We start from the raw sequence: 22,296 nt of genomic DNA on the forward strand, positions 1-22,296 counted from the left end.
TCCCCACTAACGGGGAATAGGCATCCTCACCCCACTGGTGGGGACAGAGGTTATTGAGGTCACTCCCAGGAGGTTGGGGCCAAGGGGGTTCGTGGTTGGCCATCGGGGGGAGGGGGGCGGGTCGGGGGGGTGGAGGTGGGGGGGGGGGGTGGGTGGTGCTGGCCTGTGGGGTAGATTATGGCTGGCCAGCGGTAGGCCAGCAATCAGGGGGGTGGTCGGGAAGGCCAGCAATTGGGGGGTTCTGGGGAAGGAAATGGGGAAGGCCAGAGATCAGAGGCCAGTGGGAGGCAGTGACAGGGAGGCAGTGACAGGGGGGCAGTGACAGGGGGGCAGTGACAGGGGGGCAGTGACAGGGGGGCAGTGACAGGGGGGCAGTGACAGGGGGGCAGTGACAGGGGGGCAGTGACAGGGAGGCAGTGACAGGGAGGCAGTGACAGGGAGGCAGTGACAGGGGGGCAGTGACAGGGAGGCAGTGACAGGGAGGCAGTGACAGGGAGGCAGTGACAGGGAGGCAGTGACAGGGAGGCAGTGACAGGGGGGCAGTGACAGGGAGGCAGTGACAGGGAGGCAGTGACAGGGAGGCAGTGACAGGGAGGCAGTGACAGGGAGGCAGTGACAGGGAGGCAGTGACAGGGAGGCAGTGACAGGGGGGCAGTGACAGGGGGGCAGTGACAGGGGGGCAGTGACAGGGAGGCAGTGACAGGGAGGCAGTGACAGGGGGGCAGTGACAGGGAGGCAGTGACAGGGAGGCAGTGACAGGGAGGCAGTGACAGGGAGGCAGTGACAGGGGGGCAGAGCGCATGTGCTGATCTCCACACTGACAGATCGACACATGCACAGTGACCTGTTCAGGATTGTGCTGCCGGCCTCTCAAGCGGGATGAGGTCCCGCCCCCACTTTTCAGCATGAATCAGTCTGAGGCACTCTGTATTGCAGAGTGTCGGAGATTCATTCTGGTAAGTATGTCTAAGAAATGGGGGGGAAATTCTCCCGTTTTCCCACCTATTGGGCACTTAGTTTTGTTTTGGGAGAATTCCAGCTCAGCTCTTTATTTAAACATTTTTGTCCATATTTCATCTACTTCGGGTGGGAGACTTGAAGCTAATGGAGGAACCCAATCCAATATGGCAGTGGCAATCTTACAATGTAGATGTGCTCATGTGTCTCTTGTTATGTAAGTTGCCTGTTACATGTCTGAAATATGGATGCTGTTCTGATGAATTTCTAGGGCATTGCTTCTAACAGCATAAACCTTTCCTGTGGAACATCTACAAATTTTTGTAGACTAGTATGTGATTTATCCATTAATACAGAAAAACTCGCGGTGCTTATTTTTATTCTTGCAACTAAACAAAATACCGTGACGTAGAAGGTTTGCGTTCGGTTGTGCTTTGGAGTTTGATTCCTTTCGAGTGCCTTATAACATGTGGGCTGCAGTGACTTTGCCGTGAACCTATTTGTCTTCGATAGATAAATGCAGCAGATACTGCCATAACTTGCTGGGTTAATATCTCTGTGTATATTTGCATTCCTGACTTCGCAAGTCAGTGGAGTTCATGTGTGGGAACTGGCAGCAGAATTTACTACACGGTAGGTTTGGTTAACCTATTGCATTTTCACACAAGGATTTTTGGCATTTTATAAAAGAATAACGAGACCGCTCTTAGACAATTTGCAATGAAATTTCTTTATATTGACTTTTACATTTGCTATATGTAAACTTAACATTGTCTACAGTAACTCCTCTTTATTCTAGCATTACATGAACTATTGCAGGCAATCCTAAGGTCTTCTGACATTACGTGCTATTCTTTGATGAAATAACCCAGCCCATTATTATGTTATCCTTAAACTATGCAACCAACTAATCTGCCAAAAATGGTAGTGGAAATGTTTCTGCTTTGAGGCAGGGGGAGGGTGGAGAGGATGGAGGGGGAAGGAAAAAGGATGGTATGGGCTGTAGCTGTCGTGAGTAAAGCAAGCAGTCATTCTCTCTTTAGCTCTTTTCTATCCATGTGTGGTGGAGGTAACAGGCGTATTTGGAAATGTTTAAAGAAACACTAGAAATGACCTTTACTCTGAAGCAAAACATAAGTTTGTGAAGGATCTTCTGAGCTCTGGGTTCTACTGCACTTGCATACTGCAGTTGAAGGGCTGCATGAAGGTGGTAAGTGATTTTAAGAGATCTGGTAAATAAAATTTAAAAAAAACACTTGTAATATAAAATCTTTAAAGAATGTTGCTAGGTTTCAATTTTAATCTTTGGATTTTGGGAGCAAACCGTAAAACAGGTCCAGCTGCAACTTCTCAATGGCTGCACAGACCACAGCTGGACTGATGTTTTCCTGTTTTCAGAATAACTTAAGCACTTATGACAGACTTGAAGCAATTGTCAGCACATATAACTGCTGGACTGCTTAATAGTTCTGATAATTAATAAATGTTTGTCTGCAATAAAATGTGCTTTAGGCGGAAAGAAACAAGGCAAAGTTGTGTTGTTCTGAACTGGAGACTGGAGACTCCCTGCATTATCAGTTTAGAATTTTAACCCTGCCACTCACTGGAAAGGAACAAGTATAACAATCTTAACTCTGAATTAAATGTCACTTTGAAAGTTTTACAGTTATAATATTGCTGCGAATCAGATATTTTATGATCTCTTTGGAAACACAGGCTAGTTGGAGAAATACATCAAAGCCCAGAGATTCCAAAAAGAACAGATGCAAAAAATAATTATGGATCTTTTGCAGTTGTAACATGAGCCAGTATTTATTTGTTGCACTGAATAATGTCCTTGGAACATTCAATGAGAACACAAGCAGCCGCTGCAATATAAATTATCGGTGACACAGTGGCACAGTGGTTAGCACTGCTCCCTCATAGCTCCAGGGACCTGAGTTAGATTCCCAGCTTGGGTCACTGTCTGTGTGGAGTTTGCACGTTCTCCTCGTGTCTGCGTGGGTTTCCTCCGGGTGCTCTGGTTTTCTCCCACAGTCCAAAGATATGCGGGTTAGGTGCATTGGCCATGCTAAATTCCCTCTTAGTGTCCCAGGATGTGTAGGTTATAGGGATTAGGGGGATAAATAGGTGGGGTAGGGCCTAGGTGGGATTGTTGGCAGTGCAGACTTGATGGGCTGAATGGTCTCCTTCTGCACTGTAGGGATTCTATGAAATCATTTGCTTATTGCTCGATTTTTCTCACCTTTTCTAGCAAGGTGTCTTGCACCAAAAATATGACCAGCACAAAACATCTTGGTGAATTAGGTGTGAGAGTTAATATTGCTGAAGGGGCTGCATTGTTGATAAAATGAGAGTTACTTTCAGATACTGGCTGAATTGGGTTTAGCTATTTTTTCACATTGTCCTCTGTGCAATTGCTTTAAGCGATAACCCTTCAATGTTAAACTACTTTTAAAGGACCTCCACTCGCTTCCAAAAGAATGAGATGGATTTTTACTTACTGGACCCACCAGGGGGATGGGGGGAGATGGGCAGGGTGGGTGGTGCAGTGGGTCAGTGAGGTTGTTGAAAGTTGAAATTTGGGATTCCACCACCCCTCCACCTCTCCATGTTGCCCTGTGTGTGACATCCATTGACTGATTTCCCCATTCGGAAGCCAGAGTGATTTAATAGATATGACTTCAGTTAGGCAGGCAGCAATTCAGTAGAGGCCTCTGTACAGGGCAGGTCCTCACTCAGATGGGGGAAGGGGGATGGTGGAGCCTGACAATATGTGTCATAGAGGGGAGTTATTCAGATGTGGGAGGTTCTGGTGGGAAGGGGCCCTTCCAAGATGAGTGGCTGAATTGGGGGCTGGGAAATCCCACGGGAGGAAGGGGTGCTTAATCCTGAGGAGGAGTCAGTACCAGGGGTAGTGGGTGACAGCCCTTAGGGCAGGATGGAAGACCAGAGACCGAAGTGAGAATAGTCGGAGGTCTGTGAGTGGTGGGGGTGGGGATAAGATCTGAGGCGTGGGTCAGAACAGTGCAGCGTGAAATCGGGGCACCCTGGTGAAACGATACCAAGCTCTCTGCAGCTGGCTCACTGGCATGTTTAGGCCCCGCTCCCCCTCAGTATCAGCACACAACTCACCACTCTCCAAAAAAGTGACTCAGTATCTTAAGATTGCGATGAGGAGCGTGGCTGAGAGACCTATGCGATTCACCCCATTTTCCTCGCCGTTATTTACACTTGGAAATTTTTGTAGAAAATTCCGCCCCATGTATTTTTCAGTGTTTTGTCATGTGCCTGTGAGGGTCCCTCAGTGCTCCCTTTCTGAGGCTAGTACATGGGGAAGAGTATCGTAAAAGGATGACCTACCTCTAAAAAAACCTCTAATAGTAAAGTATCAGCTTAAGGAATGCCTTGAACAATTGTTGAAGGAATGAAAGGGCGACAATTGGACAAGGCTTGTTAATGGGCGCAGTTAGCATGATGCAAGATTAACCTGCATCTGTTGAAATTAAAGATGATGGGAAGCAACCCAATGTTAAACACAGCATTGCAATTGCATTCCCAGCAGGGAACCCAGTTTTGTGCAAGGCAAGCATTAAATAAAGCTAGCATGCACTTCTTAAAAGTAGACTGGACCTCTTTAAATGAGTGGTTCATTCTGTATGCAGACGTTTATTCAACTGACTGGAAACCTTTGAGGAGCAGGAACAACCCGGAGAGATGGTGAAGTTAGCCAGAGAGAGGGCTTCCAGATTCCCTGATACAGCTCTCCCTGATTAACCTTTAAGAACATAAGAACATAAGAGCAGGAGTAGGCCATTTGGCCCTTTGAGCCTACTCCACCATTCAATAAGATCATGACTGAGGACTCAGCTCCACTTACCCATTTAACCTTTCATCAGAAGATTGAAAGAAGGAGAGGGGTTCACATTCTGATGTGGGCCACAGGTCCATCGGGTGCCGCAAAAACATTGGGATCAAATAGCCGTAGAGAAGTTTGACCCTGAGGACCTGGATGCAATTCCAGAAGAAGTTCAAGGACCTGACTCGAGTGGTCAAGGTCAGTGAATACATCTTCAAATCCCACATCCCAGTATCTGCATCAACAACTTTTATGCAAAGCCCAATGCATATCACTGATGCATCAACAGTCTTTTGCAGCCAGGACTCATTACTAACATTTGTACACTCCGTTTCACCCTGATACACTCACCATTGCTTCGACCCTCACAGTTTCTACAGACAAGCACATTACTTAAATACATTGAAACATATACAGGACAGGTTTGCCCATAATAGAACGGATCAGCAATGAACCAGCAGGGGATAGACGTGGCTGAAGCTCATAACCTCCTTGGAGGAGGTGCTGCTCAGCATTATTATTGCAGCATTCCCTGAGATCGTAACAGACAAGTGTCCTGAAACTTTCTAGGATGACGATATTTTTCCTGTGTTGCACAACTTCTCTAATTCCACCATCTTCATTCCAAAATCTGATATGAGGTGCAAGCTGTAGATGCTGTAACCTCAACACCTCTTGCTTTGCAGAACCCTTGGCACCAGGGTTTCAGGACCGTCTCAGGAGGAAGAAAATGAGGAGACATTGACACATCGCAGTTCCACACTGACTGCCCAAAAATGTATCATCAGCCTCCATTTCTCCTCATAAATTCCTCCAGTCACAGTTGCTCCTCACTGCTTCATCTTCCTATCCCTCTGTTATAGAAAATCACAGCATCCATTTTTCAAAATCCTGTAATAAAGAACAGGACAAAACAATCATTCCATATTGTGGTGAACCATTGTTGGTTCCCACCAGGAGTGCTGAGCCATGGTCTGGCCAGTACTATGAGTCTGTAGATATGTTACTGTTGGGGTTAGGGTTGGGCTGTTCTACCTGTTAATATAGTCCTTATGGTACACCCCAATCGGCTCCGCCTCCTGGGAGAGGTATAAAGGTCACTGCTCTGCCTGGTGACCCTTTAGTCTGGGATCGTGTACTGTATATGGTAGCCCTGTTATTGTTGGCAATAAAAGCCTTTATTTCCCGAGTATATCCAGCCTCTCGTGTGTTATATCGTGCATCACATATCACACTACAATTCTAACCATTGATATATAATGGCCAACTGATCACCCTTATGTTTTCCCTTAGTGCCTCTTTTGATGGTGCCTTTGTCTGGCCTCGAATTCCTCTGCAGTGCTATCCCAGTGCTTGTAGAATGGTTGGTAAAAGACTGCTGGCTTTCAGGGGGGGGGAACTGAAAATGGTCTTGGAGGATGCCTTTGGCTCCTTGAAGGCCCAGCTTTGAACTGCACCACCTCGGCATGGGGAGCAGCAGTCTGGTCTGGCTGGCTGACAGGCAGCAGCTGGGGCATGGTGGAGTGGCAGTGGTGGGAGAACAAATGTTATCATCCTATGAGAGGGCAGCAAGTTTATGTACCACAGTGTCATGGGTTCAGCACCTCCGCAATCTTAGTAATCTGCTGAGGCACAGATTGGAGTGAGAGCCTTCAAACTCTATGAGCACTGGCAACAACATTACAGGTGCATTAAAAACAATTTTCCAAATCTCTGTGGATTCAGAAATTATCCTTATGGATCAAAAACTTGCAAGTATCACTCCATCATTTAAGAAGGATGGGAAGGAGAAACCCAGTGACTGATCTGTTTAACACCAGTTCTGGGGAAGTTGTTGAATCTAGAATAGAAGGTATTAAATGAGAAATTGCACCTCCTTTCATCAGTTTCTGGGATGTGGAATTGGGTAAAGATACAATTGCAGGTAGTTATATCGCACGCTCTGATGATACTTTGGCTTTGCTCCTCATGACCACCTTAGGCCTGTGGTACTTCACTTCCATATGCTAATAGGGGTATAATGACTGCTTAAGGACCCTTATCTAAAATTAGTCATAACCACCTGGATCTTGCATGTCTGCAATGACCCAACTCAGAACTTACTCGAACTGGTGAGCTACATAGGGACACCTGATTGCTGTCCACAGCCTGCCTGACTTAATGTTAATAAGACCCGAGCAGCAATTCGGTGCAATCTTACAGCCAACCTCTATGTGCAATTCTGGGACCTGACTCAGCGCTGTGCAACCAGTCTTGCCTGAATGAGAGGTCTAAACATTGAAATAGTCCTTTGGTTTCATTAACAGACTCAACATGAATTGGCAGCACTGGTCATACCTCCATTGGCAGCTCGACATGAGCGAAGGTGTCAGTTCACCGGTCTTGCTAACAGTTAGTAAGTGTTGGGGGTGAAGGAGTTAATTGGTTCTGGCTATGGGGCACAGAGGTAATCCTGACTCCTGGATGTAGAAATGCATGTCCATATCTGTAAAATCCATCTTCCTTGTTTTCCACGCTCACATTTCACAAGTTTCTGGCTTGTGCGTCCAGGTTATGGATGAGTTTTTTCCTATGAGACCGAAAAACCTATTTCCTGCTTATTAAGGTCCTAAGTGAGGATTGTCAAACTTAAACTTTTGGGGGGTTTAACTCTTCCTTGCTGGAGAACTCCACGCTGCTGCTAACCAAGAAGCTGCCATATTCCTGCAAGTTTGGAAGTTGTACAGGTGAAAAATTAATTGTCAAAGACTTCTTGTAGTAAAGTTGGAAGAGTTGTCTACTGCCTCTGTCAATGGGTTCAAAAATTAACTTGCTCTGAGCTGGAATTAACAATGTTCTCATTATTAAACATTGGTCAAAGTCCGCTTGTGCTGTGTTCCTACATCAAAATCCAAAAATATAGGTCCCTTGACGAGGTAACATGACATGATTATCTTCTTTGCTGCAATAAACTTATTTCCAATTGGCCCGTGAACAATTTATTCCAGTCAGTTATTCTTTTGGAAACTAAAATAAATCAAAATCAATTCCTGAACTGAGAGAGAGCTGAAAGCATGATTCCCACTTGGAGAGGACAAGGTGTTTGTGGCAGAATGCAGTTACACCCCGATTCTAACCTGTTTATATTAGTCCTTTAAATACCAGAGGGAATTAATTACCTTAACAGCAAAAAATAAAGGAAGACACAGAATTTGATCAACCCAGAAAAGAACTGATATTCCCTGGTTGGAGTGGCTAGGTGCCCACCTTGAATTGGGACAGACACCTGGCGGCACAGTGGTTAACACTGCTGTCTCACAGCACCAGGGACCCGGGTTTAGTCCCAGCTTGGGTCACTGTCTGTATGTTCTCCCCATGTCAGCGTGGGTTTCTTCTGGGTGCTCCAGTTTCCTCCCACAGTCTGAAAGACGTGCTGGTTAGGTGCATTGGCTGTGCTAAATTCACCCTCAGTGTACCTGAACAGGCGCCGGACTGTGGTGACTAAGGGATTTTCACAGTAACTTCCTTGCAGTGTTAATGCAAGCCGACTTTTAACACCAATAAATAAACTTTGAAAACCTTTGACGTACTTTTGCAGGCACATTTCTAGAGGCTCCATCATTTAAATGATCCTGTCCCCAGGGTGTGGGGCAGAATTTCCTCATCGGGGTAAAGCTGGGTCTGCCCCATTTCACTTGCACCAGTAGAGCAAGGACTCCAAGGCCTATTGTGATGTTAGTGTACCTTTAAGAGTTTTTTTAAAATTATGTTCTCTATAGCTGTCATTGTGGCACAGTGTTGTCTACGATGAGTCCTTTTATTGCTACTTAAGTGGTTTCAATGGGGAATGTTTATTTTTACTTTGGGAATTAGTTTCATGGCCCTCCATTATGAGGAGGAAAACTAGCAGGCCATGTCAGATGACAGGAGCTCTTTCATTTTCAGTTCTGTGCTACAGGTTTTGGTTTTAGAAGGGACATCAGGCTGGAAAGAAGTGTCTCTCTCTCTCTCTCTCTGGTTTTGGGAGATTCAGCTAGTTTAGCTGAAAGACTTCCTGGAGTAGAAAATCTGCTGTTGGTGGCTTGGTCAGAAGTCTCTCTGATCTGAGAAGCTGTTCTGACTTCAAACTGTTCTCAGTGTTTCAAGAGGATTGCAGCATTCATCCAGAGTTCCAGTATTGCGTGAGCATTAGTTTTTGCTGTGCTAAACCTGTGAAAAGGGTTTTGTCTAAAGGAAGTTTGGTTTTGATTGGAACAATTTAGATATATTTGTTAAGGGCAATACATTATTGTGGTTGTTTTTTTGTTTGCAATTGATAACAGTTATTGCTAATTTTCTTTCCATAAATGTTAATTATATTCTTAAATAAAGTTTGTGTGATAAAAGCTCCCTGGTGGGTCATTTGAATCATACCTGAGGTGAACCATATCATGCTTATCTGAGCCAAATTCAAGGTGCAAAACTTAGACTCCGGGCGAGCTTCATAAAACATTGTGAAGTTTCTGATCTGAACCGTAACACTATGTACGATTCCTCTGGCAACAATTCAAAATTATTGGTCTGAATGCATTCAAAAGGCTTTAGAAATAGTGCTCAGCATGCTGAATATTGTGATTTATGGCTGTAGCACTGTGTACATCTTAGGGCCATGGGAAGCTGGTCAAAGAACAGAGCCATTATAAATAGAAAATACTTTAAAATATTTTCACTCAAATTTGAACAAAGTGCCAACAAATTTCCATGCCATTTTCTTCCGATTTGGGAATCTGTGTAAAAGTGAACTTGGGCAATGAATATTGTACAGCCAAGTTAATGTGAACAATTAGATACAATGGACACTACAGTGTGGAGACAATGAATGCACTATAGCAAAGATTTCAGGCATTATACATTTAAGTTACTTATAATCCTTAATAGGACAAGTCAAACTTCTGGGCTTGAATATTCTTCTCCAATCAGCCTGGGGATTCTACGTTCTTGGTTCAAAAGAAAGGAAAATAAGGTGGAGATCCTTGAACTGGACCTCGGCCGCCCCTGCTTGGGATTCCCGCAGGTGCCTGCATTTGTATCTGGCAAAAATAGACTTAAAATGACGGGGGATGAGCCTCCCATCCCAATATCCTTTTGGAATACTATAATTCACTGTACCTGGCCCTCTCAGATTGGTAGGACAGGCCGCAAAGACTGAAATGGTAAGATAGGTTTATATGGATTTATAATCCCTTAGCAAGATAGGGGTGCATCTGGAGTTGGCACTCAAGGCTGCCCCAATTCACTAAGCCACGTGGAGCACTCTTCATGATACCAATGGTGTAAAGGCTCCTCATTATTGCAAAGTTATGCAGCATACACCACAGAACGATTAATCTGGGTAACTAATCAGAGCTGTGCCCAAAACGTACTCCTGAATGTTTCAGACAGTGTAGATGTTGCTGACCGTACCAACTGTTCCTGAGAGAAGTCATGCACCATGTCTAGAGGTGACACACCTTATTGTTTAATAGGCAGTCTGGGACCTAACAGTCTGACTGGAATAAGAGCAGCATGGAAGCATCATGACTTCCACTCTGTTTCTATTTATTAATGGATTGACTGTGAGTGACACTGGCAACGCAAGTGTTTATCGTTCATCCTTAATTTCCCTTGAGAAAGTAATGATCTTCTAGAACTACTGCAGTCCATTTAGTGTAGGTACACCCACAGTGTTCCTTCAATGTTGCTGAGTCAAAATCCTGCAACATGCTTCCTAATAGCAGAGATATTGCCCATGATTCTCCTACCTCCTGCGCTAATTTTTCAGCACAACGGGCCAGGAGATTCTCATGTTGGCCGATTCGCAGGGTTTATGCGAGCATTCGTGCCCCGCTTGCATTTCCCAGAGCCAGATTTCCAGCAGTCATTAATATGACTGAAGCCTCTAGGGTCGCTAGTATCTCCCACTCCACCGGAGTGTTTCACTCCAGTGGGGATTAGCGTAGCTCCCCATTTTTGGGGAGCTAGAGGCCCAAGCTCACTGGAGTGAAGGAGGGGAAATCGGGGAAATCAGGGCCCCCTACAGGGTCGGGTGGCAGGGGGGTCCCCTGTTCCCCCGGCACTGTCCAAGGGGCAAAGTACCAATGCCCAGGAGGCACCTTGGCACTGTCCATCAAGCATGGGGCAGTGTCAAGGGAGTGGGGTATATAGAGAGATGGGGCGTATGGGCCGGGTCTGATGGGGGCAGGGCCTACGGGGGCGATCGGTGGGGATGGGGGGCCCTGTTGCCATTCTACATAGAAATTGGTGGGGAGTGGAGAGAGGCCAGTGACCGGGGCGGGCTGGGGGGAGGGTGTCAGCCTACTGGGGCCGGGGGGGGGGGGTCGGCACTGAGAGTGGGGGGTGGGGGGGGCGGGGGGGTTCGGGACTGCAGGAAGGGGGGTTTACTGTCAGGGGGGAAGAATCGGTGGGGGTGGGGTGTGAAGATCATGGCGGGCTGGGAGGGGGGTGTTGGGGCTGGGCCCGGGAATTGTCAGGGGGCCAGCGGTCGGGCTTTGGGGGTTTGGAAAGCTGGCGTTGCGGGGGTCGCGGGGTTGGCCAGCAATCGAGATGGCCAGCAATCAGGAGGCCACCAGCACGGGGCCATTGCACATGCACTGATCTCGGCACTCATAGCACAATCATAAAGTTAAACTTAATTTATTAGTCACAGGTAAGGCTTACATTAACACTGCAATGAAATTACTGTGAAATTCCCCTAGGGGAATGCATGCATCGATTCCAGGCATGCATTCCCCATGCATAGATGCATGGAAATATAGCTGGGATTTTCCACTTTGACAGAAGCCCAACATAATATTTAGGGATGAGTCTTGCCCCGCTACTGACCCAAGCAACTTTTCCAGAGTCAACCTGACTTGAGCTACATTGGCAAACACTTAACTAAGGGGTGAGAAGAGAGATACTGCAGCAGATATCAGGCAGCTATAGTGGCAACACTTAGCCCTTGCAACAGCTGACGATTTTAAAAAATTAACTTTTTCAGAAGCGCACCTCTGGTCATATGGATAGCAGGTTTGAACAGGTGCCCAGATCTCATGACTGGAACAGATGTTAAGTTTTTTGCATATTAGGGGCCTAACACCTTTTTGAGGCTGTACCTGTAAGACAAATATTCCCGGTGGCAGCCAGTTGCACTCAGCAAAACCAGACCTTGGACATAACTGCGATCAAAAAGTTGATTTTTTTGAAGTGTTCATAGCTGAAAATGGATCTGAATGCATCAGAAATGGTGCTGTAGTGGTAATGTCACTGGACTAATAATCAAGAGGCCTATGCTTAGGGATCATGGGTTCAAATCTCAAAACAAAAGTTGGTGGACTTCAATGAATAAATCTGGAAGTGAAAACTAGTCTCACTAACGATGACCCCATGAAATTTTCATGGATTGTTGTAAAGACCCATTGGTTCACTAACAACCTTTAGGGAAGGCAATCTGCCACCCTTACCTGTTATGGCCTACATGCGACTCCAGACCCAGAACAATGTAGTTGGCTTTTAACTGCAGGATGTAATAGCCTAGCAAGTCACATATTTCAAAGACAGTTAGGGATGATCCAGCAATTCCCACATCTATCCCATGAAAGAATAAAAAGAAGGAATGCCCCCCCCCCCCCCCCACACAAGCCAGTCATTAAAAAAGATGCGACGCAGTTTCCCCCTCCCCCTACACATTTGACACTGCACCTCAACCCAGAAACCGATCCCTGTCTCAGCGTCTGATTCTTCCCTCACAACCCCTAACTTTCAATCCACCCCTGCAGCCTCTCTTCTTTCAGCATCTATCCACCAATTTCCCTCCCCCTCCAACAACCCAACCCCAGCATCCTGTAGCCAGTGAGCTATTGTCTAATACAAAAATGGTCAAGCAAGAAAAGGACACAACTATGGCCTGATGGGAAATATGGTTAACTTCAAAAAAGAAAGTTTTAAAACTCCAGGCTGAGTATGTGAACTGCTCTGTTTACCTGTGATAAATGGCTTTGGTTGTACGATGAGTGATTAAGTTAGCAGGATGCTGGACATGGTTGTTTTCAAGGCAGAGGCTGTAACAACACATCCATGCTAATGAATTTATTCTAATTGATCAAATGGACAGAAACTAAATACAAATGGAGCCAGAAGTCTGTTTTTAAGTGTTAAGCAATCTTAAGACACTGCCCTAAGGTCAGGCAGCTGCAATAAACCGATTTGGATGATATGCTGATGGTTAAAGCCTATGTGCAGAACTGCATGTGTTTGAGCCAGTCTCAAGGAATAAATACTGGAATTTTGAAGAAAAAAGAAGAGAAGAACCACAGGAGAAGAAGAAGAGGAACCTAAAGCTTTAGGTTTGATGAAGCCTGATCCTTCTCCATGTCTGACTAGCATGAATGGATAAAGACACCCTACAGGTCCATTAGTTAAGTATAAATGGTTAAAATCTTTCTTGTATACTTGTTATAGTAGGTTTATAGGGGAATAGAAGCATTAATATGTGATACAGTGTAAGAGAGTCAGTCTTGTAACAGTCATAAGTATTTAAAGTTTTGTTACATTTTCCAAATAAAGATGCAATTTGATTTAAAGATGAAGGTTTTGTGTCTATCAACCAACTGGAGCAAGGGTTTTTGTTAACAATCCTGTTTCCCAGTCCTTCCCTGAAGACTGCCGTGATGAAAGATTTTGGATTACTCATCATTGGTTGCCTGTTTGCATCTCACCAACTTTGTTGAATGAAGAGCTGAAGCCAGGGGTAACTCTAGTTAACACTCAGACACAAGGGATGTACCCTGTGCATTGGGCATACCAATGGTTATTAATGTTTTATTGTATCTTACTTGAAGCTTCCAAGCAGTACTTAAACCATGTTGGATGCATTATTGAACTGACCTTTTCCTGTCAACTGCTAATTTTAATGTTCTTCAAAGTTGGGAGGAGGGCAACTTCAAGCTGCCTAATAGGTTGGAAGCAATTTCAGTAATGAAGAGAACATTTAACAAAACATTGTGAAAGAGAAAGTTTTCCTTTAGTCTTCAGGAAGCAGAAAAACCTGTATTTTTGACATCTCCATATAACATCAAAGGAACAGAAATGGACTCCAGTACATGTATGTAATCTATTTCCTTTTTATAATACTACTGGATTATTTTCAGCATCCTCATTAACTCCATTGTCTGAAGAGAAACAGATTTGCTTGCGTGGAACGATGACTAATTTTTAAAACTCATCTGAACTTACTTAAGTTGCATAATAATTCACAGTTTGTGGAACTTATTTTGACAGATATTGTCAGTAACCATCAAATTCCGTCTTAAAGCTGGAATCTGGATTAAAAGCTCTAAATGAAAAGCCTGTTTATTATTGCTATCTCTGGGGGAGATTGTCTCTGTGTTAGTTTCTGCTTATCTGCAGCTGTTCATTGATCATATAAATCTTCAGTTCTAGTCTGTAAAGTCCACAGATAAAGTGTTAAGATGTCTGAAAATGCATGGTGTTCATTTCAGGAGAATAATGTTCACTTGCCAAGTTAAGTGCTGCCAAAAGGGAACAATCTGAATTATTGTTCCTGTCCTTTTCTTAGAATAAAAAGGTAAACAAATTCCAGTAAAAATGAATTTTCATGGACTTGTAAATGCTTGTAAATACATGTTTACTGATTTAATCAATTATTGGAGATCATAAAAAGGTAGCTTACAGAATGCTTTAGCTGATAACTCCATAACGTACATGGTTGCATTTATTTGAGAGTGGAAGTAGCTTTGCCAAAAATGCCCCAACTTAATATCTTGGTACAATCAGAAACCAATTAAGTGGCCAAGTAACTTTCAATCCAGGAGGAACTTGAGTCCTCGATTTGTGTAAACTGGTTCTCAGTGGTGGAAGAAAGTTTGAAGCAGCAGATGGAAAAATTGGAACGAACAACACTCGAGAGTTAGAGGTGGAGCTCCTTTGTGAATAAAGTCCAGAAACACAGGGAAATGTTTTCAGATGAAGAAAACATGTCCCTGGAGCCTGACAATTTAGGCCAAACTGAATGAAAAGTTCAAAAGGTAGCAGCAAAAGAAAGAACTTGCATCTAAGAAGTGTCTTTCATAACCTTAGGATATTCTAAAGCATTCCACTGCCAATGAAGTACCTTTGAACTGTAGTCAATGTCAAAATACTTCTAATGAACTAAGTCTGGCACCAAAAACAGAGGAGGGGCCTAACAGCTGCAGTAGGGCTGATTTTTGGGGTTTAGTAGTCAAATAACATGGAAAAAACAACCTGCATGCACAGGAAAAAATGGTTTATTGATCCGTTTTGTTTTGACACCTGAATAGAACTGTTCCTGAATGGTCTTAAAGATGGATACATATACTGCTGAAGACAGGACAGTAATGGAAATTAGATTACAATAAATGTCAGATGTCTTCATACTAAAATTTCCTTTAACAGTTCAGTTTATGTGCAGACTAATGTTTCCATAAAAACTGGTGCTATCGATTCCACAGCTGCCACTTAGGCAGCAGGGAGGTTATTTTCCCCAGATACTTTAGCTACTAAAGAGCCTCCAAGGTAACTAAGGTGGAGCGATGGCATCTTGAGTTGCAACATTGATTTTGTTCATTTTTAACACAATCTGCCTTGATAAAGGAGCCAAAGAACATGCATGGAACAGTTACCTGGAAGATTGTTAAGGGTCTATCTGACAATCAAATTACCTGGTAGCATTCATTAGACCACAAGACCATAAGATATAGAAGCAGAATTAGGTCAATCGGCCCATCAAGTCTGCTCTGCCATTCAATCATGGCTGATAAGTTTCTCAACCCCATTCTCCCACCTTTTCCCCATAAGCTTCGATCCCCTTACCAATCAAGATCCTATCTATCTCTGTTTTAAATAATGAATTCCATGGATTCACCACCCTCTGGCTGAAGAAATTCTTCCTCATCTCAGTTCTAAAGGGTCGTCCCTTCATTCTGAGGTTGTGCCCTCGGATCCTAGACTCTCCTACTTATGGAAACATCTTCCCCACGTCCACTCTATCCAGGTCTCTCAGTATTCTGTAAGTTTCAATGAGATCCCTCCTCATTCTTCTAAGCTCCATCGAGTACAGATCCAGAGTCCTCAAATTCTCCTCATACATCAAGCTGTAATGAAGCTGTAAAGCATTTTGATGGCTTATTCTTCAATTAATGACCATTCCTAACAGTGATCATCTGAATAGGAGTATGGAAGTTATTGCTGAAGATTTTGAGCCATACTTCAAACTGTGATCAGCTTTTATTATTTGCTTTCTGTTAGAGGTTCAAAGGAGAATTTTTCAGATACTTTAAGACACTTTGTTAAAACTTCAACATTGCTCTAACAATATTTATTCTGGAAATACCTGAGGACATTGCCTAAAGAGAATGAACACTGTCCTGGGCTATCTTATTGAGCATCTTATAGGTGGCTGCAGGAAAAAGGGAATGCTATTGGGCATTTTGATGGGGGTTCCTTTTGGTCTGAAGGAAGGATGGGAGAAGAGCGTGAGGCCAGACAACCAGATAGAGCATCACCAGATGCTGTATAGGAGAGGGGGAGGAGTGCGAGGAAGGCTTCTTTCCCTCTCCTCAGGTACATGACATCCCTGCCACTCTGGACCTTCTCCAATGGGACCTATTGTGCCACTTCTGAGAAGCGGTGAGCCCTCTCCTACACTCACTGCGTGAGTTCCTTTGGAATCAGTTAGATAGTTAGCATCTTTTCCCCAAAGGTAGGGGAGTCTAAAACTGGAGGGCATAGGTTTAAAGTGAGAGGGGAGAGATAAAAAGTGTCCAGAAGGGAATTTTTTTCACATAGAGGGTGGTGAGTGTCTGGAACCAGCTGCCAAAGGTAGTAGTGGAGGTGGGTACAATCTTGTCTTTTAAAAAGCATTTAGACAGTTACATGGGTAAGATGGGTAGAGAGGGACATGGGTCAAACGTGGGCAATTGGGACTAGCTTAGCGGTTAAAAAAAGTTGCGGCATGGGCAAGTTGGACAGAAGGGCCTGTTTCCATGCTGTAAACCTCTATGACTCTATAAATGTTCCATTGGTGTGTCAGCTAGCACACTCCATACTGCAGTGGAAGTGGGTGAGTGGAGACTACATGTTCTGTTCCATGAAAATTGCTTCTAATCCATGATGACTGTTAAAATTGCAGCTGGGTGTTTCAGCACCTTCAGGAAAATTCATATTAATTAGCAGGCTAAAACCAGACTTTCAAACAGGTATGTCTTATTGTCATAGCACCTGCTTAGCATCTGTTTTCACCCTTTGACCAAAATAGCCCTAACCCTATCTATGGCGGTAATTTTAAACTGACAAGGTGGGTGGGTGTGTGACCAGATTTGAGGTTCAAAGGGCTGACGTTTCTGGCAAATCAGGAAGCTGGCAGCAAATTATTGATTCGCACCTTTTAATTTTAATCTTGCCTTCATCAGCTGGGGCATTGAGTACAAGAGTTGGGAAAGCATGTTGCAGCTATATAAAATCTTGGTTAGGCCACATTTGGAATATTGCATGCAGTTCTGGTCACCACACTACTTGAAGGACGTGGAAACTTTGGAGAGAGTGCAAAGAAGGTTCACCGGGATGTTGCCTGGTCTTGAGGGTGTTGACCATGAGGAAAGACGGAGGCTAAGGGGAGACCTGATAGAGGTCTACAAAATTATGAGAGGCATAGTCAGGGTGGATTGTCAGAGGTTTTTGTCCAGGGTGGAAGTGTCAATTACAGGGGACACAGGTTCAAGGTGAAAGGGGGGAAAGTTTAAGGGGGATGTGCGGGTGACGTTTTTCACGTAGAGAGTGGTGGGTGCCTGAAACACGCTGCCAGAGGAGGTGGTGGAAGCAGGCACATTAGCAACATTTAAGAGGCATCTGGATGGGTGCATGAATAGGGAAGGAATAGAGGAATATGGTCCGAGTAAGGGCAATTTTCTTTAGGTTAGCTCGGGCACCATGATCAGCAAGGGGTTGAAGGGCCGTAGGGCCAGTTCCTGTGCTGTACCTTTCTTTGTTCTTTGTTCTATCTTAGCTCAATCTGCAACATGCACTGAATTCCCTGGGACAGTGTGTGGGCTGTGAGTTAAATATATTGGCTGTTAATTATCAGCCTCTTTAACCCTGAATTTGGATTTTTAAGAGTGTGTGCCTGGGAATTCCCTGGCTTCCTGGAACATGCTGGGGAAATCAGGGTGAGAGAACAGAGGGATTTGAGGGGCTGAAAAAATAACAGGCAAGAAAGCTGCTTCACTGCTCCAGGGTCCCGGGTTCAATTCCCGGCTCGGGTCACTGTCTGTGTGGAGTTTTCACATTCTCCTCGTGTCTGCGTGGGTTTACTCCGGGTGCTCCGGTTTCCTCCCACAGTCCAAAGATGTGCGGGTTAGGTTGATTGGCCAGGTTAAAAATTGCCCCTTAGAGTCCTGGGATGCGTAGGTTAGAGGGATTAGCGGGTAAATATGTGGGGGTAGGGCCTGGGTGGGATTGTGGTCGGTGCAGACTCGATGGGCCGAATGGCCTCCTTCTGCACTGTAGGGTTTCTATGATTTCTTTCTATGATGAAGAAATCCTTTCATCACTGAGGTCTCAGACCTGTTTTATTCTGAGAGAGTGCTTTCATTGCTTTGCAGCCTACACCATTTGATCACCATTTCCCAGCTGTCAATCTTCAGATCAGCATGAGACGGTTATACAACTCTACAATCCATGTTCTGAAGAAAAGCCATCTTGGTCTCAAAGCATTCACTCTGTTTCTCTCTTCACGGATGCTGCCAGACCTGCTGAGTCTATCCAGAATTTTCTGTTTTTGTTTCGCTCTATCAGTGTTTTGTTTGTACGCAACTACAATAAGAACAACATGCATTTCTGTGCAACACTCTCAGGGAGCTGCCTTAATGCTCCCATCCCCTGCCAGACAGGCCTCTCTGAGATATTCACACCTCCGGACAGTTAGCCGATGGTTCCTTGGAGACAAGTGTTACCCTCTGAAGATGCAGCTGACAAAATCTATGAGGAGGTTGGAAAGGTACAACAGATGGCACCTGACTGCCTGAGCTGTGGTAGAGCAATCAGGATTCTGAAGATGCGATTAGGTGCCTGAACAGACCTGGAGGAATCTTCCAGTATGAAACAATCAGGGATCCAGGTGATCATGATCTGTTACACCTTGTGCAACATTATGTCAAAGCAAAGAGGAGGAAGGTGCTGAACACTTTGTCTCTTTGGAAAAGGAACAGGAGGAGCTGGAGGTAGAGCATTATGAGGAGGACTGTGATATGGTGAGGGCACAAGAAGCAGCCATATGCGTAGCTGGCAGGAATACCAAACATGCCATCACAGAATCATAGAATCCTTACAGTGCCGAAGGGGTCATTTGGCCATCGAGTCTGCACTGACTCTCTAACAAAATATCTTACCCATGTTCTCTCATTCACCCTATACCCATAACCCCACACATTTCCCATGGCCAATCCATCTAATCTACGCATCTTTGGACACGAAGGGACTATTTAGCATGGCCAATCCACCGAACCTGCATATCCTTGGACTGTGGGAGGAAACCAGAGCACTCAGAGGAAACAAACGCAGACACAATCACCGAAGGCTGGAATCGAACCTGGGTCCCTGGCACTGTAAGGCAGCAGTGCTAACCACTGTGCCAGCATGCTGGCTGTTTTGTAAATAATGGCATGATCCAGGCATGATAAGAGTCATAGAGTCATAGAGGTTTACAGCATCGAAACAGGCCCTTCAGCCCAACTTGTCCATGCTGCCCCTTTTTTTAACCCCTAAGCTAGTCCCAATTGCCTGCAACTGGCCCATATCCCTCTATACCCATCTGACCCACGTAACTGTCTAAACGCTTTTTAAAAGACAAAATTGAACCCGCCTCTACTACTACCTCTGGCAGCTTGTTCCAGACACTCACCACCCTCTATGTGAAAAAATTGCCCCTCTGGACCCTTTTGTATCTCTCCCCTCTCACCTTAAACCTATGCCCTCTTGATTTAGACTCCCCTACCTTTGGGAACAGATATTGACTGTCTAACTGATCTATGCCCGTCATTATTTTATAGACCTCTGTAAGATCACACCTAAGCCTCCTATGCTCCAGAGAAAAAAGTCCCAGCCTATCCAGCCTCTCCTTATAACTCAAACCATCAAGTCCCAGTAGCATCCCAGTAATTCTTTTCTGCACTCTTACTAGTTTAATAATATCCTTTCAATAATAGGGTGACCAGAACTGTACACAGTATTCCAAATGTGCCCTTACCAATGTCTTGTACAACTTCAAAAAGACGTCCCAACTCCTGTATTCAATGTTCTGACCAATGAAATCAAGCATGCCGAATGCCTTCCTCACCACTCTGTCCACCTGTGACTCCACTTTCAAGGAGCTATGAACTTGTACCCCTAGATCTCTTTGTTCTATAACTCTCCCCAACACCCTACTATTAATTGAGTAAGTCCTGCCCTGGTTCGATTTACCAAAATGCATCACCTCACATTTATCTAAATTAAACTCCATCTGCCATTTGTCTGCCCATTGGCCCAATTGATCAAGATCCTGTTACAATCCTAGATAATCAATCTTGGTGTCATCTGCAAACTTACTAACTATACCTACTAAATTTTCATCCAAATCATTAATATAAATGACAAATAACAGTGGACCCAGCACCGATCCCTGAGACACACCACTGGTCACAGGCCTCCAGTTTGAAAAACAACCCTCTACAACCACCCTCTGTCTTCTGTCTTCAATCCAATTTTGTATCCATTTGGCTACCTCACCCAGGATCCCGTGAGATTTAACCTTATGCAACAACCTACCATGTGGTACCTTGTCAAAGGCCTTGCTAAAGTCCATGTAGATAACATCAACTGCACTGCCCTCATCTACCTTCTTGATTACCCCTTCAAAAAACTCAATCAAATTTGTGAGACATGATTTTTCCACTCACAAAGTAGATCCTGTCTCTCAAAATACCTTCTAACAACTTACCCACTACAGATGTGAGGCTCACCAGCCTGTAGTTCCCAGGCTTTTCCAAAGGCACAACATTTGCCACCCTCCAATCTTCAGGCACCTCACCTGTGACTATCAATGATTCAAATATCTCTGCTAGGGGACCCGCAATTTCCTCCCTAGCCTCCCACTGTGTCCTGGGATACACTTCATTAGGTCTCAGGGATTTATCTACCTTGAATCGCTTTCAGACTTTCAGCACCTCCTTCTCTGTTATATGTATACTTCTCAATACATCACTATTTATTTCCCCAAGTTCCCTAACATCCAAGCTTTTCTCAACAGTAAATATTGATGAGAAATATTCATTTAGGATCTCACCCATTTCTTGTGGATCTGCACATAGATGACCTTGTTGATCTTTAAGAGGTCCTACTCTTTCCCTAGTTACTCTCTTGCCCTTTATGTATTTGTAGAAGCTCTTTGGATTCTCCTTTGCCTTATCTGCCAAAACAATCTTGTGTCCCCTTTATGCCCTCCTGATTTCTCTCTTAACTCTACTCTCCATACTCTTCAAAGAATCCACTTGATCCCAGCTGCCTATGCATGTCATGTGCCTTCTTCTTCTTCTTGACCAGGGCCTCAATATCCCGAGTCATCCAGGGTTCCCTACTTCTGCCAGCCTTGCCCTTCACTCTAAGAGGAATGTGCTTACCCTGAACCCTGGTTAACACACTTTTGAAAGCCTCCCACTTACCAGATGTCCCTTTGCCTTCCCACAGACTCCCCCAATTAACTGTTGAAAGTTCCTGCCTGATATTATCAAAATTAGCCTTGCCCCAATTTAGAATTTTAATTTTAGGGCCAGACCTATCATTCTCCATAGCTATCTTAAAATTAATAGAATTATGGTTACTCGTGCCAAAGTGATCCCTCACTAACACTTCTGTCACCTGCCCTTCCTTATTTCCCAAGAGGAGGCCAAGGTTTGCCCCCTCTCTAGTCGGGCCATCCACATACTGAATGACAAATTCCTCCTGAATACATTCAACAAATTTCTCTCCATCCAAGCCTCTAATACTATGGCTGTCTCAGTCAATGTTGGGAAAGTTAAAATCCCCTACTATTACCACCCTATTTTTCTTGGAGCTATCTGTAATCTCCTTGCATATTTGCTCTTCAATTTCCCGCCAACTATTTGGGGGCCTATAGTACAACCCTATCAAAGTGATTTTCTCAGTTATTTCTTATTTCTCAGTTCTATCCATATTGACTCAGTGGGTGAACCCTCGGATATATCTCCTCTCAGTACTGCCGTGATGTTTTCCTTAATCAAAAGTGCAACTCTCCTTCCTCTCTTACCTCCTGTTCTCTCTTTTCTGTAGCATCTGTACCCTGGAACATTGAGCTGCCAGTCCTGTCCTTTCCTTAGCCATGTTTCAGTAATTGCTACAATATCCCAGTCCCATGTATCTATCCATGCCCTGAGTTCATCTGCCTTGCCCGT

General features: G+C 44.5%; 1 protein-coding gene across 1 annotated transcript in view; it reads left to right on the forward strand.

Annotated features, from left to right (window-relative positions):
- Positions 1-1,919: 1,919 nt before the first annotated feature.
- Positions 1,920-22,296, forward strand: part of c1qtnf7 (C1q and TNF related 7) — a 53,995-nt gene continuing 33,618 nt past the window's right edge. The window contains exon 1 of the mRNA XM_078215022.1: positions 1,920-2,167. The gene's annotated coding sequence lies outside the window, so the exon portion shown is untranslated. The remainder of the gene's footprint in view (positions 2,168-22,296) is intronic.

Source organism: Mustelus asterias, chromosome 1 (genome assembly GCF_964213995.1).
Source record: "Mustelus asterias chromosome 1, sMusAst1.hap1.1, whole genome shotgun sequence".
Lineage (NCBI taxonomy): Eukaryota > Metazoa > Chordata > Chondrichthyes > Carcharhiniformes > Triakidae > Mustelus > Mustelus asterias.